Below are 13,215 nucleotides of genomic sequence, written 5' to 3' on the forward strand. Positions count from 1 at the left end.
ATTTGAAGTGTGGCAAATTTTTATTCAATATTTCCATAAGAATCATAATTTTATATTAGATTCTCTCATAGTTCCTTATGGTAAATTTGATTTTATCCAGGAAACCCTACTTTACTCTCAGAATGGACTGCCCAGGGCCTTTTTATTTTATTTATTTATTAAGATTAGTTGGATGGGATTTTGTAATAAAAAATATTTTTGTAATAAATACTAATATGTTCTTTTTTTATATGCTTGTAAATACATGAATGTAATGAAACTCTACCCTTTTATATATGTTTGATATAACTCAATAAATATATTGAAAAAAGTATCTTGGAGCTGATAATTTGGAATTTTCAATCATTTTATTTGTACTGCAGATATACGATCCTTTATCTGGATATCTAAAATCCGAAAGCTCCAAAATCCAGTAAGTGGAGAGAGAGGCGGCCAGGCGGCCAGAGCTTGGGGGAGGCAGCCGGGCAACTGGGAGGGAGTGGTGGTGGATACGGTAGCACAATTCAGGTGGGCTTTCCGGAATCCGGAAAAATCCAAAATTTGGAACACACTGTCCCCAAGGGTTCCAGATAAAGGATCGTGTACCTGTACTTGAAGGAAGTTACTCAAAGACAGCAAATATTTGCCATAAGTAATGAACTTGTTTGAAACCGCAGCCAACGAATGCACACAAGACACATTTCATTGAAACAGGCCACTGGCCACCGCCAGCTAGCCCGTTTGTTATGCACTTGCAGTTGTTAGTGACGGATCAGTGAATTAATCAGGCTAAATTTTTTTTCAATTCTTGCATTAATAAGCTAGAAAAATATTTTTCATTTGTGTTTTCTAATTTAACCCCACCATGCCAAAATTTTTTTTTAAAATTTTTTATTTTTCACACCATAAACCACATTGACCAAGATACATACATTTTCCTTTTCAAATATATACAGGGTCATTTTCTCCCCCCCCCCCCCCCTCCTCCCATCCCACCCTCCCTACCTCCCCCCCCCATTCATTTAAAGTACAGAATCTAAGATACATTAAACCAGTCAAACAATGTTGTCACTCAATAAAAATAAACAAGAAATTCCACTGAGTCAATTCTTTTCATTTCCTTCTCCTTTCGTTATTTTAGGTGGTAAATGTCCCCGGTAGGTTTTCTCTATTGTGTTTCATGTATGGCTCCCATATTTGTTCACATATTTCAATATTATTTCTTAAATTATATGTTATTTTTTCTAATGGAATACATTTATTCATTTCTATATACCATTGTTGTATTCTCAAATTATCTTCTAATTTCCAGGTTGTCATAATACATTTTTTTGCTACGGCTAGAGCTATCATAACAAATCTTTTTTGTGCACCATCCAAATCAAGTCCAAATTCTTTGTTTTTTATGTTACTTAGGAGGAAGATCTCTGGGTTTTTTGGTATATTGTTTTCTGTAATTTTAATTAATATCTGGTTTAGATCTTCCCAAAATTAAAGAATAAATTTTGTGATGAATTCTCCGAAGAATGGACATTTATTAAGCAAGGGAAAAGTGGGTGGTGGGTGGGTGGTGGAGGATAGGGGTGGGGGAGGTGATGGGGAGAGGGATCATTGCCCTTTGTTTATAAAATCCATCAAATGAGGGCAATTCAGAGGATGAGGAGACAGACATTTGATTTCATTCTCTGGATAGACCCATTATGGGCACAGAGGAACCTGTGACAAACTCTTTGAAGTGCGTCACTGGCCAGTTTGCAAGAAGCACTTGGTTTCGTTAAATTCAACTGCAATCGCATAAAATCATTGGTTTGAGGGATATTATGTCTAGGCCAGTGGTGGCCAAACTTGCTTTATGTTAGGAGCCACATACAATAAACTTTAAATGTTTGAGAGCCGCAAAACATGAAAAAATATTTCATACAGTATAACTCTGATTATCCAAAATTGGATTCTCCAAAATCCTCAGTTATCCAAACAAACCAGAAATTAATCCAAAATATTTTCAGAACCAAACTGACTGGGGACGCCAGGTTCCCAGCGCCAACATCAGAGGACCTTGGGCCCCTGGCCCTGGCAGCAGCAGACCTCAGACTCCCGGCGCTGGAAGCACTGGACCTCGGACTCCCGGCGCTGGTAGCAGAAAACCTTAGGCTCCGGGCGATGGCAGCAGCGGACCTCGTGCTCCCAGCAGCAATGTGGACTTTAAACTCCCAGGCAGGAGTGTGACCCTCGGGCTGCCTGCATCAACGGGGCCTTTTGGGGGGGGGGGGAAGTGCTGGTGATTGGCAGTGGTCAGCATTTTTTTTGGTGAGAATTAAACATTACTTTAATGCTTAAGATGCCTTCCCTTGTTGTTTGTTGTTGTTTAAACACTGTTACAAGTGATTTGCTGTTGTAACTGTGATGTTTTTAAAAAATGACCGGTTCTCCAAAAAAACTGTTTATTTGAAATGGGCCCAGACCTAACTATTTTGGATATTTGGAGTTGTACTGTATATGTTTTTACTCTTACATGCATATTTTGTTTTATAGAAATATCAAGAAATACATTAACTTAATAATATTTATTCATGCATGTTGTGTTTTAACTGCTAATTTATATTTGTTTCAATAATCACCTAATAGCCTGAATATGCCCGGGATTGTCTGACCTTGCGAGGCTCAGGACTGATCAGTACATGGAGGTTCTGTAGGTTTCTGTGAGGGGTGATGGACAAAGTGGCAATTCTCTGTTTGCCTTATGGTAGACAAAAGTTAAAGAATTTCATGTATGTTACATTCTAAATGTGGTATTGCGTGACAAGAATGGAACCTTTACCATTACCTAATGAAAAAGTATACAAAAACACAACAAATATTTTCAAAATCCTGAGGAATTTTCTGCGCAAATCTCTGCTCAAGGTAAAAGTGGCTGCCTTGTTAAAATATATTTAAGATACAATAAGATAGATTTTTGCATCATTGGGGAATTAAGGGTTATGGGGAAAAAGACAGAGCTGAATCCATGGCCAGATCAGCTGGGGTCTCACTGAATGTGGGAGCAGGGTCAATGGGTTAGATGGATGACTCCTGCTCCTGTTTCGGATGGATTCTCTTTGGGAGTCCTGCTGCCACTGTTCTCTGAATGTTCCTGCACCATTTCAGTGTCCACAGCCAAGCATACAATGTGAGAAGCAACCCGATGTAAAGCTGCCTCTTGCTGCAGGGCAAGGCCAGGAGATCTGCTCTTCCCCATCTCACCCTCTCCTCCCTTCTTCCCAGTCAGTGGCGGTTGGTGTGGGGTGGGGCGGGGGGAGCAGCTGCTTGGACTGGAGGCTGGGGTATGGAATGGTCTAATCTCTGTACTGGCTCTCCTTCCAGTGGGGCCAAAGCTTGCCAATGCTGCTGCCAGCTCTAGCTCTGTCCTGGCTTGGAGCCTGGATGAGGCCCTCATTGGGGACTCCCTCCAGATTCTCCTCTCTGTCTCCATCATCCTGCTTCTCCTCTGCCAGAATGCCTGGAGAGACATCTTGCCTCATTTGAGCTCTCCTAGCCCAGCCTCCGTTTCCCCACCTCTACAGCCGCTCCCTGCAGAACACCCTCAGCTTTTCCCAACCATCCTATTAGACACCCCATGTTGGTGATGCTCTGTTGTGGTGTGACGCAGCTCGAACAAGGAGAACCCACTTCGCTCCTCTGCAGGGGCTGTTCCTCCAGTGCCCATTCCCCTCTCCCATTTACGCATTCAAGGTTGTTACCATCCCAGGAAGCCCTGGTTTGGTTGAAGGGATTTGGAGCATCCTGGGGCAGCTTCAGGAGTGCTTGTATCTTCTGCAACCCACATTTTTCTCCGAGCTGCCCATTGCATGCCAATGAGCCACATGAGGCTTGCAAGCCACGGTTTGGCCAACCCTTGTTGAGGCAATGACCTTTTTGTTTTTGGTGTTACTTTCCAATTGAATTAAGCAAAGAATGGTCTGAGATTTTCCCTATTCATTTTGACTGCATCCACATTAAGCCCAGAGGACAAAAAGTCCAGTATTTATGTTGCTAATTTTATATGATCAAAGGGTATTACACAGCCTTAAAGTCAATGAACCACTGATGTAGTCATTGTTGCAATGTAGTGAGCAAGACAGTTAATTTGTGTGCAAGATCCCATAGGCAGCAATAACCTGATAACATTAAATGGTAGTCAAAAGGATAAATGTTGACCTGTGCATTATCTGTGTTCCTACTTTCCTTATTGAAGTGGTGTAATGAGCACATATTACAGAGAAGAAAGTGTAATGACTATAGAACCATAGAACACTACAGCACAGAAGAGGCCCTTCAGCCCATCTGATCTGTGCCAAACTACTTATTCTGCATAGTCCTGTTGACCTGCATCCAGACCATTGGCCTCCATACCAGTCCTATCCACGTACCTATTCAATCTTCTCTTAAATATTGAAATCAAACCCACATCCAATATCTTCACTGACAGCTTTCATGACTGAGTGAAAATGTTCCCCTTAAACTTTTCATCCTTCTCTTTTAACACATGTCCTCTTGTTCTTGTCTTGCCCAACTTTGGTGGAAAAATCCTGTTTGTATTATCCATTTTTATACCCTCATAATTTTGTATACCTCTTTCAAATCTACCCTCATTTTACAGGGAATAAAGTCTGATCCTATTCAACCTTTCCCTATAACTCAACTCTTCAAGTCCCTGCAACATCCTTGCAAATTTTCTCTACACACTTTCCAATCTGCACACAATACTCCAAATTTGACCTCACCAATATCTGATACAATTTCAGCATAACATCTCAACTCCTATGGGCAATACTTTGATTTATGAAGGCCAATATGCCAACAGCTCTCTTGTACGATCCATCAGCACGTGGTGCAAGGAATTTTGTATCCGTGTTCCTAGATCCCTCTGTTGTGCAACACTCCACAGGTCACTGCCTCCCCTGGTTGATCCTCCCAAATTACAACACCTCACACTTGACCACATTAAATCCATCAGTCATTTTGCTGCTAATTTTTTCCCCAGCTCGTCCAGATTCAACTAAGTTTTGAAACCTTCCTTCCTCAATGTTCATGTCTTCTGCAAATTTGTTGATCCAATTTGCAACATTATCATCCAGATCATTGAGGAAGATGACCAAGTTAACATGTTTAATGAAAGAGTGTCAGTGTGCGTTTGGAATAACTTCAATCATTCCCATATTATTGCACTGAAAGAATGTTCTTAATCTGTACTCAATATATTACTGTACAACCAAGGAATATGTTGGAATCTGTTGGCATTGTTTGCACATTATCCATAAGTTTAAAATAAAGACTCAAAACTAATATTATAATGACAGAGTCACAGTACTTTTGGTTCAGTCATAATTGGATCTGTGTTTATTGCCAGAAGTAATTGATCATAATGAGCTGCAGAAGGTGTTTTGTGTGTAAACTTGGTTCCACTGAAGATTCAGGATTGCTTCAGTAAACAAAAGCATTACAGAGCGCGAAGTTGTGTCCACACATCAGCAGGCTCTTCGGTCTTGGCAGGCCACTGCTGTCGTAGCACGCCTGCCAAATGCCAAATCGATCTAGTGTGGAAAACAAATGCAACAATATCTTCAAACCCCACTTATCAACTGATGCGGCCTTCATTGGAAATAATCTCAGCCCAGCAGCATCCTGTCAGCAATAACTGTCTGTCAGTTCCTTCCCGCTGCTGCCAGATTGGAAAGTGTTGGCTGTCCTGAGGCAGAATATGCCATTGGACATGATTTATTACAGTCAGTGGGTGTTGTGATGCACCAAAATTGCATAATCCTTTTTGCACGTGAGCACTAAATTTAAATGTGATAACTCAATATCCAGTCATCACCCAGCAGTAGCCAAACTCTCAGATTAACCCCTTGCATGCTGCTTCCAAGCAGAGTTACTTTCAGTAATTCCTTCGCTGCAGAAATTCTGGGCCTGAGAAACGTTTGCCGTTCAGTGAAACGGCTGTTGAGAGCGAATCGATGAAGCTCTGAGCAGATTTAGTTGGGTCCTGCACCATTGCTTGGGTTCCTGAAGAGAAGATACACAGGAAAGGAGCCACCCAGTTTTACATTGTGACGAAAAACATTTTAAATCAACGGCGCAGGAGATTTTCTTGTTTAGTGGTCTGGTGCAGGAAAGATCATATCATGTGGAGAAAGGATAAAAAGATTTTGAAATCCTGATCAAGGGCTGAATCCCACCCCCACCCCTCGCTCTCCCAACCCCCGCCTCTTTTATTCTCTGTCTACTTTGGTTTAAGTGAAGATGAAGCTCAGATCCTCTGCAGTACCCTGTGACTTTGTACCAACAGTAGTCATTGAAAATGAACGGGAGAGTGACGAGAGAGAGAGCGGTGTCTGATTCTGTTTCTTTTGACTGAACTGACCTGACTATCCACGTTTTGAATATTCTACTCCATGGAAGCCAAAGAGAAGCCAGCTGTTCCTCAGTGAGATGCACCCCTGACACAACCTAGTAATGAGGTGCCCAAAAGAAAATTTAAGATTAGATTTCCTAGAAGATAGAAATATACTTTAAGCATCCTCAAAATTGAGGACCAAACAGTTTATTATAATGAAATCAGATCTTGACTTCCTCCTATGAATTAAACCTGTGTTTGATGAAACCACAGTTGGCTGCTACACTTGGACAGATGAGAGATTTGGTCAGAACATTATGTCTTGGAAGTCCGAATGTGCAGGGATTATATTTAAAGTGGATGCTCTTCTTATTACTTTGCACACTTAGTTGTTTGTACTTAGTGGTTTAAATTTTAAAGTGTCTCATTCAATCTAGCTCATAGGTTTTTCAATCAGATCGAGATTTATGAATGTTAATTCAAAGATTACTTCTGCTATTACTGATCTCAATTTTATGGCTTGCATTTCCTTCTTCCAGCACCAAACAGCTGAACTCAATTGCATTTAATCATTAAGCATCTGGTTAAGTCATGAATATTTATAAAGCACAGAATATATTCATGCATTGGCATAATGGTGGAATTGCATATTGTGTTGATTCAATGCTGGCTTCTGTCTTTTTGTATTGAAAAGTTCCTCTCAGACTACCTCTGGAACAAGGGTTTTGCTTCACAACAGTCTTAAAGTATCTTAAAGAAGCATTGACATGTTAATTTGTAGATTAAAGATCTACTTCAGTTCCTGACATAGCAATGGACAGCCTGTTCTTAGAATTTCATCTCAGTAAGCTTGTAAGATTAATGCAAGTACTGTGGCATGACTGACAACACACGCTGCACTGCACTTACAATTATTTGCCTGGCTTTAGGCATTCTATTTTAGCAGTAATTTTAACATTGTAGAAAAAAAATCAGAACCATGATGATGGCAAGTAGTCAGGAAAGAGTGCTTACAAAATTTCAGATTTCATATTTATTTTCTGTTCTGGAAGGAAGCCATTCAGTCTGTTCAATTTATGCTTGCACTCAAGACATTTTAATTCTACTTATTTTCTCTGAAACATATATTCTCCCCTTGTTCCCACCGACGTTACACTAGGGGCAATTTACAATGGCCAATTACCCTATCAAGTGGCACACTTTTGTGATGTGGGAGGAAACCAGGGAATGCAGAAGAAGCACCCAAAGTCAGAACTGAAGCCGGGCTGCTGGGACAGTGAGGCAGCAGCTCATCTTGAAGTTCCACAGCGTGGAAGTGTTTCAAAAATTAAAGAATTTGGAGATGCAGAGAGAAAGTGTTTTAGAAATGAGTTTGTGATGGCCTGCTACCAAGACTGGGCACAGGGAGAGATCTCTGTGTACTAGTGTTAAGCCCAATGCAGAGCTGACATTAACCTTACTAAAGCTGCTGGGTACAACTGAGCATGTGGGGCCTGCTCACTCGTGAAGTGGTCTCAAGCCCAGGGTGCTGTGACATCCCCAGGTAGGTCCTGAGGAGAGAGGAAAACCCATGCAAAGAACCAGTTGACAAAGGCACAATGAGCCGGCATTATGTCTTTGTGTTTATAAACAGCTGGAGGTGAGATGCTGTGGCATCACTAGGGTTGGAGTCACCCAGTGCAGTAACTCATGGTGTCACCCGCACACTCCCATGGATCTCATCCCGTTACTCCTAAATCATAATTCCCATATATCGCTGAATATAATGGCAATAGTAGTTGAAATAAACAACTAGCAAAACTAAAATTACACTATTAATTTACAATATCATATGCACAGCCTAAATGTATTTACATTTACATAGTGTCATGTGGTTAAAGTGAAAATTTGGTAAGAAAACAAGAGAATTGAAATAAAAGCATTTAAGAACTAATCAAAATTAAGTTGATTTTAACATTAAACTTTATTGTTACATGAGATACAATACTAATGACCTCAATATTGTCGCTAAAACACCAGAAAATTTGACAAAAGCAGCGACTATAAAAATACCAGCTGCATCGAAAACAACAGCGCGTGTTGTAGCCTGTTGTAGCAGATTAAACCACATGATTTGAAGCGTCATTGTAATTGGGTAATAATGACAGCTCTCACTGGGGCACATCAAAAGGTTCAAAAAGTAAATTAGAATCGATTTTTAGCCTTGTAGGTGCAGTATATTGATGCATGTCAGCTGAGCTTACGAAAAATGTTTTTGTTGTTATAACTAACTACAGGGATATTTTTATAGAAAATAATAAATTTCTGATGAAACACTGCACAAAAGTTTTATAGACAGTCATTTGGTGTCATCTCCTCTGTTGGTGTCACCTGGTGCGGTCTGCAACTCCCGCACCCCCCTAATGACACCAGTGGTGAGATGATGACTTGGTTGGTGGATGATAATCAGGATGAATCACGACAGCATTAGCAATGGTCTCATGGATCACAGATAAGCACTGTGTATCAAATATACCTTTTAGCTGATTCCTCGTGAGGGGCTACTCTCTCACAGAGGACTTTGAAAAGGAGTTGAGTCATCGAGTCTTCTTTTGTGTTGAAGGCCGAGTGTTTGCTTTGGCCTGACTTCTTTGTTGGCTATACCAATACATCACCTGGCACATTACCAACACATAAACCTACCCTCCCCTTGACATTAGAAGTGAGGAGTCAGAGTTCGGGAGAAGTTTGCGATACCATGGAACTTCTCAGCCTCGGGCTGCTGGAGCCCTAATGTGATGGACTCTACTGTCCATCACCTCTTCAGCTTCTGCTTCTGCTCACTGCAATACAGAATCCATAAAAATGGAGATCACATGGTTTGGGGGGGGGGGGGGTGGGTGGTGGTTGGATGCACCTCACCCTCATCTCCATGGCTGGATCATCACTGTTCTCAGTCGTGTGAAGCTGAGTAGTCAGGAGCTCTTCAGGTCATGCCCCTGAGGTTCATATCATCCATGCCAGATGCAACTCCATTCATATGAACAGGGTGACTTACCTTCATTCAGGTTCATGGTTGCATTATATCTCCATAATTAACTTAGATTTTAAATTATTTTATAGTACTTATATTTTTATCCTTTTTATTTGAAATTATTTTAAAAATCACTGAATATTTAAAAATGATTTAAATCCATTTAAACCACAGTAAAATCCCCATATTCTGGCACCTATGGGGAGCATGGATGCCAGAAATACCAATTTTCCAGCTGACTGATACTCACTCTTCCTTTGCCTGACTGCATTAAGGATACACTGTTTAAAAGACAAAAAACAGTGCAACATGTCAAGTAATTTGGGAAAAAAAAATCAGTATTGTAGAATTTAATTATGTAAAGTTCAGTTTAATTAAGAAATTCCCATAACATTTAAATTTAAATTCAAATCCTAGTCGCTGGCACTGTAACAGTGTTGTGCTAACTGCTGCACTAACCATGCCACCATCATAATTAACCCCCCCCACCAAGTGTTCAGATTAAGCCTTACTAATATACTTAATACTAATAAAAATAAAGACTCTTACTAGGCAGGGATAGGGAGAAACTTTGGGATAGTCGCCCCAGTGGCAAGCAGCATTGGCCAGCTCTTCATCCTGGGTGCTACCATTTCAATCCAATGCAACTTTATTGAAACTTTATTCAAACAACTGCCGTGGCTGGGGCACGACCAGGGCACTCCGCTGGCTGAATTTTTGCTCCTATCTTCATCAAGGCAACTCAACTCACCTCCATGCAAGTGTCCTGGTCAAGCCCTCAGCACACCTTCCTCATGCTGACAACCCAACTCATCTCCACGCAAGTGGCGATGGTGAAAAGAATGAGTGCACATTGAGGGGCTTGTTAGTTCGTCAGGGCAAACCTGCGTGTGTCCAACCATGTCTTGCTGCTCCCCTACGGGGTCCATCTACCCAGGCTTATTTATTTGATCTATTTATTCATGTATTTCTCCTCAAAATTTTTTCGCCTGTTGTTTGTGATTCCAGTTGTTTAAATTCTGGATAATGGGGGGTTTTACTGTACTTGTAGGTTTCTCTCAGTACAGCAGAAGTCCTAAAATCCAGACAGCTCAGAGATTGGGTCAGTCTGGATTTTTGAATTTTCTGGGTACCCAGGCAGTACTTTTAAAATTTATATTTAAGGAGGAATAAAGAAGTGATGAACAGGTAAATTTTGATAGTTTATTTATCAGCAACATTCATCAAAATTAGCAGTTTTAAAGGATTTTTAGGAAAAATAAAAATACTGGTGTTCATCTGCGGTGCTTATATGCGCACACGCACGCACGCACGCACGCACGCACGCGCACACACACACACACACACACACACACACACACACACACACACACACACACACACACACACACACACACACACACACACACACAAACACACACATTTGAGAGCATTTGAAAAGTCTGGATTTTCGGGTGGTCCAGATTTCTGGCATCCAGATTTTTGGACTTCTGCTGTATCAAAGGTCAGATATGACACATGTTGTCATCAGAATGAGTAACATTAGTGAAGAAAATACTTAAAAAAACAAGAATGGAAAACTGAAAGCATTCTTCAACACTCATGAATTTGCTCGTAGGAGCTGTGAATATGTCCATTTTGCTGCAGGTCTGCTGATGAAGCAGGCACTGCCTTGTTTCAAGATTCCTTTATTGTCATGTAATAAAACAGGTATAATGTTACACAAAATTGACTTTAGTCTGCTGTTCGGCAGAAAAAGATTCGCCATCAGCAGAAATTGCCCAGCGTCCCATACAGTCAGAGAAAGTGAAGCAAAAGAGAATCCCTTCAAAATCACTAAATGTCTGTAGATTCGCCTCCGGTGCTCTTGCAGCCTCTGCAGTCGCACAGGTCTCCAGTTCAGTTCAAACCACCAGCAACCCGAGCCCACATTCCCACCTCCGACACAATAAGGAAGCCGTCAGCGCCCTCAGCACCATCTTACATCCCGGTTCTCTTCAGCCAATTTCGAACCAGTCTCCAGCAGCTCGCAGCCTGCTTGAGTTCCTTGCTTCAAGTCATCAACACCCCACTGCCTGTGTGTTCTTCAGACATAAAGCCCCTGACTGGTCCTCTGCCGTGGTCACCATCCATCAGGGTCATCTCTTCTGCTTCTCCTTCTCAAACAGGAGGAGTAGGTCTCCCTGTTTTCTCGTGCCTTGCACCATATCTCTGTTTCTCCAGAGTCTGCAACTCCTGGAGGCCACTGCCGAAAACAACTGCCGTCATTTTGGGCCCAGATCCCACGGTCACAGGATTTAAAAAATAAACCACTGACAGATCCTTTATCAAATCATTTAGAGCCTGCATGGAGCCATCTGTATTTGGACTGGGCAGTAGAACCTTTCGGAGAAGCACTGTCTCCTCTCCCCATTCTCCTCGCGTCCCCACCAGCAGCAGCACCACCATTTTTTTCCTTGCGACGTCATCTTAATACTGGCACAGAATTGCTGATTACTGATGTATTCAGGGCTGGATTAAGGCCAACTGATGCCCTGAGCGTAACCCAACAATGGTTCTCCCTTGACCCTTCCATTGCTTAACTGACAAGACAGTAAGACTCAATGTGTTGAATGTGAAATAATAGATTAAAAATTCAGTTTTCTTCCAGGCCAAACCCCTCAACTATATTAAATATAACCTGTATATACAGTACAATTTTGATTATCCAAAATAGTTGGGACCAGGCTCATTTTGGATAAACGTTTTTTCAGAGAACACGTCATTTTTTTAAAAACAGCCCAGTAGCAACAGCAAACCACTGTCTTTAAACAACAACCAACATCAAGGTACGGCTCTTTAAGCATTAAAATAATGTTTAATTCTCACCAATAAAATGCTGTCCACCACCGATCACTGACACCTCTCTACCCCGCTCGTGCTGGGAGCCAAAAGGTTCCACTTCTGCCTGGGAGCTCGAGGCAATGGGAATCCACTTCAGTATTTTTCCCTCTATAATCATGATCTCAACATCAAATACAGTCTCAGCTCAAAGATGGTGTCTTCACCAAAGGCGAAGAGATGTAACAACAATTTGGAGGGTCAGAAATTGTGATGGATGAAGAGACATGATCGCCTATGCCGAATGGCAAGGCACCAGAATGAATGATATCAAGAAAGTAGCCTCTATCGTCACCACCCAGGCTTTTCCATCTTCTCACTGCTACAATCAGGAAGAAGGTACAGGAGGCTGAAGACGAATATCCAGTGGCACAAGGACAGTTTCTTCCCTTCTACCATCAGATCTCTAATTGGACAATGAACCCAGACATTACCTCACTTTTACATAGGAACATAGGAAGTAGGAAAAGGAGTAGGCCAAAAATGGCCCATCGAGCCTGCTCCGCCATTCAATAAGATCATGGCTGATCTTATTTATGACCTAACTCCACCTACCTGCCTTCTCCCCATATCCCCTAATTCATCTATCATGTAAAAATTTATCTAACCGAATTTTAAATATGTCTAATGAAGCAGCCTCAACCACTTCCCTGGATAGAGAATTCCAAACATTCACTACTCTCTAGGAAAAACTATTTTTCCTCATCTCTGTCCTAAATCTACTCCCCCGAATCTTGAGACTGTGTCCTCTCATTTTAGTTTCCCCGGCCAGCTCAAAAAACCTTCCTACATCTATCCTATCCATACCCTTCATAATCCTATATGTTTCTATAATATCTCCTCTCGTTCTTCTGAACTCGAGTGAATACAATCCTAGACGATTTAATCTTTCATCATAAGTCAACCCCTTCATCCCAGGGATCAACCTAGTAAACCTCCTCCGGACTGTCTCCAAAGCCAGTATATCCTT

The sequence above is a fragment of the Narcine bancroftii genome, chromosome 5 (genome assembly GCF_036971445.1).
Source record: "Narcine bancroftii isolate sNarBan1 chromosome 5, sNarBan1.hap1, whole genome shotgun sequence".
NCBI lineage: Eukaryota > Metazoa > Chordata > Chondrichthyes > Torpediniformes > Narcinidae > Narcine > Narcine bancroftii.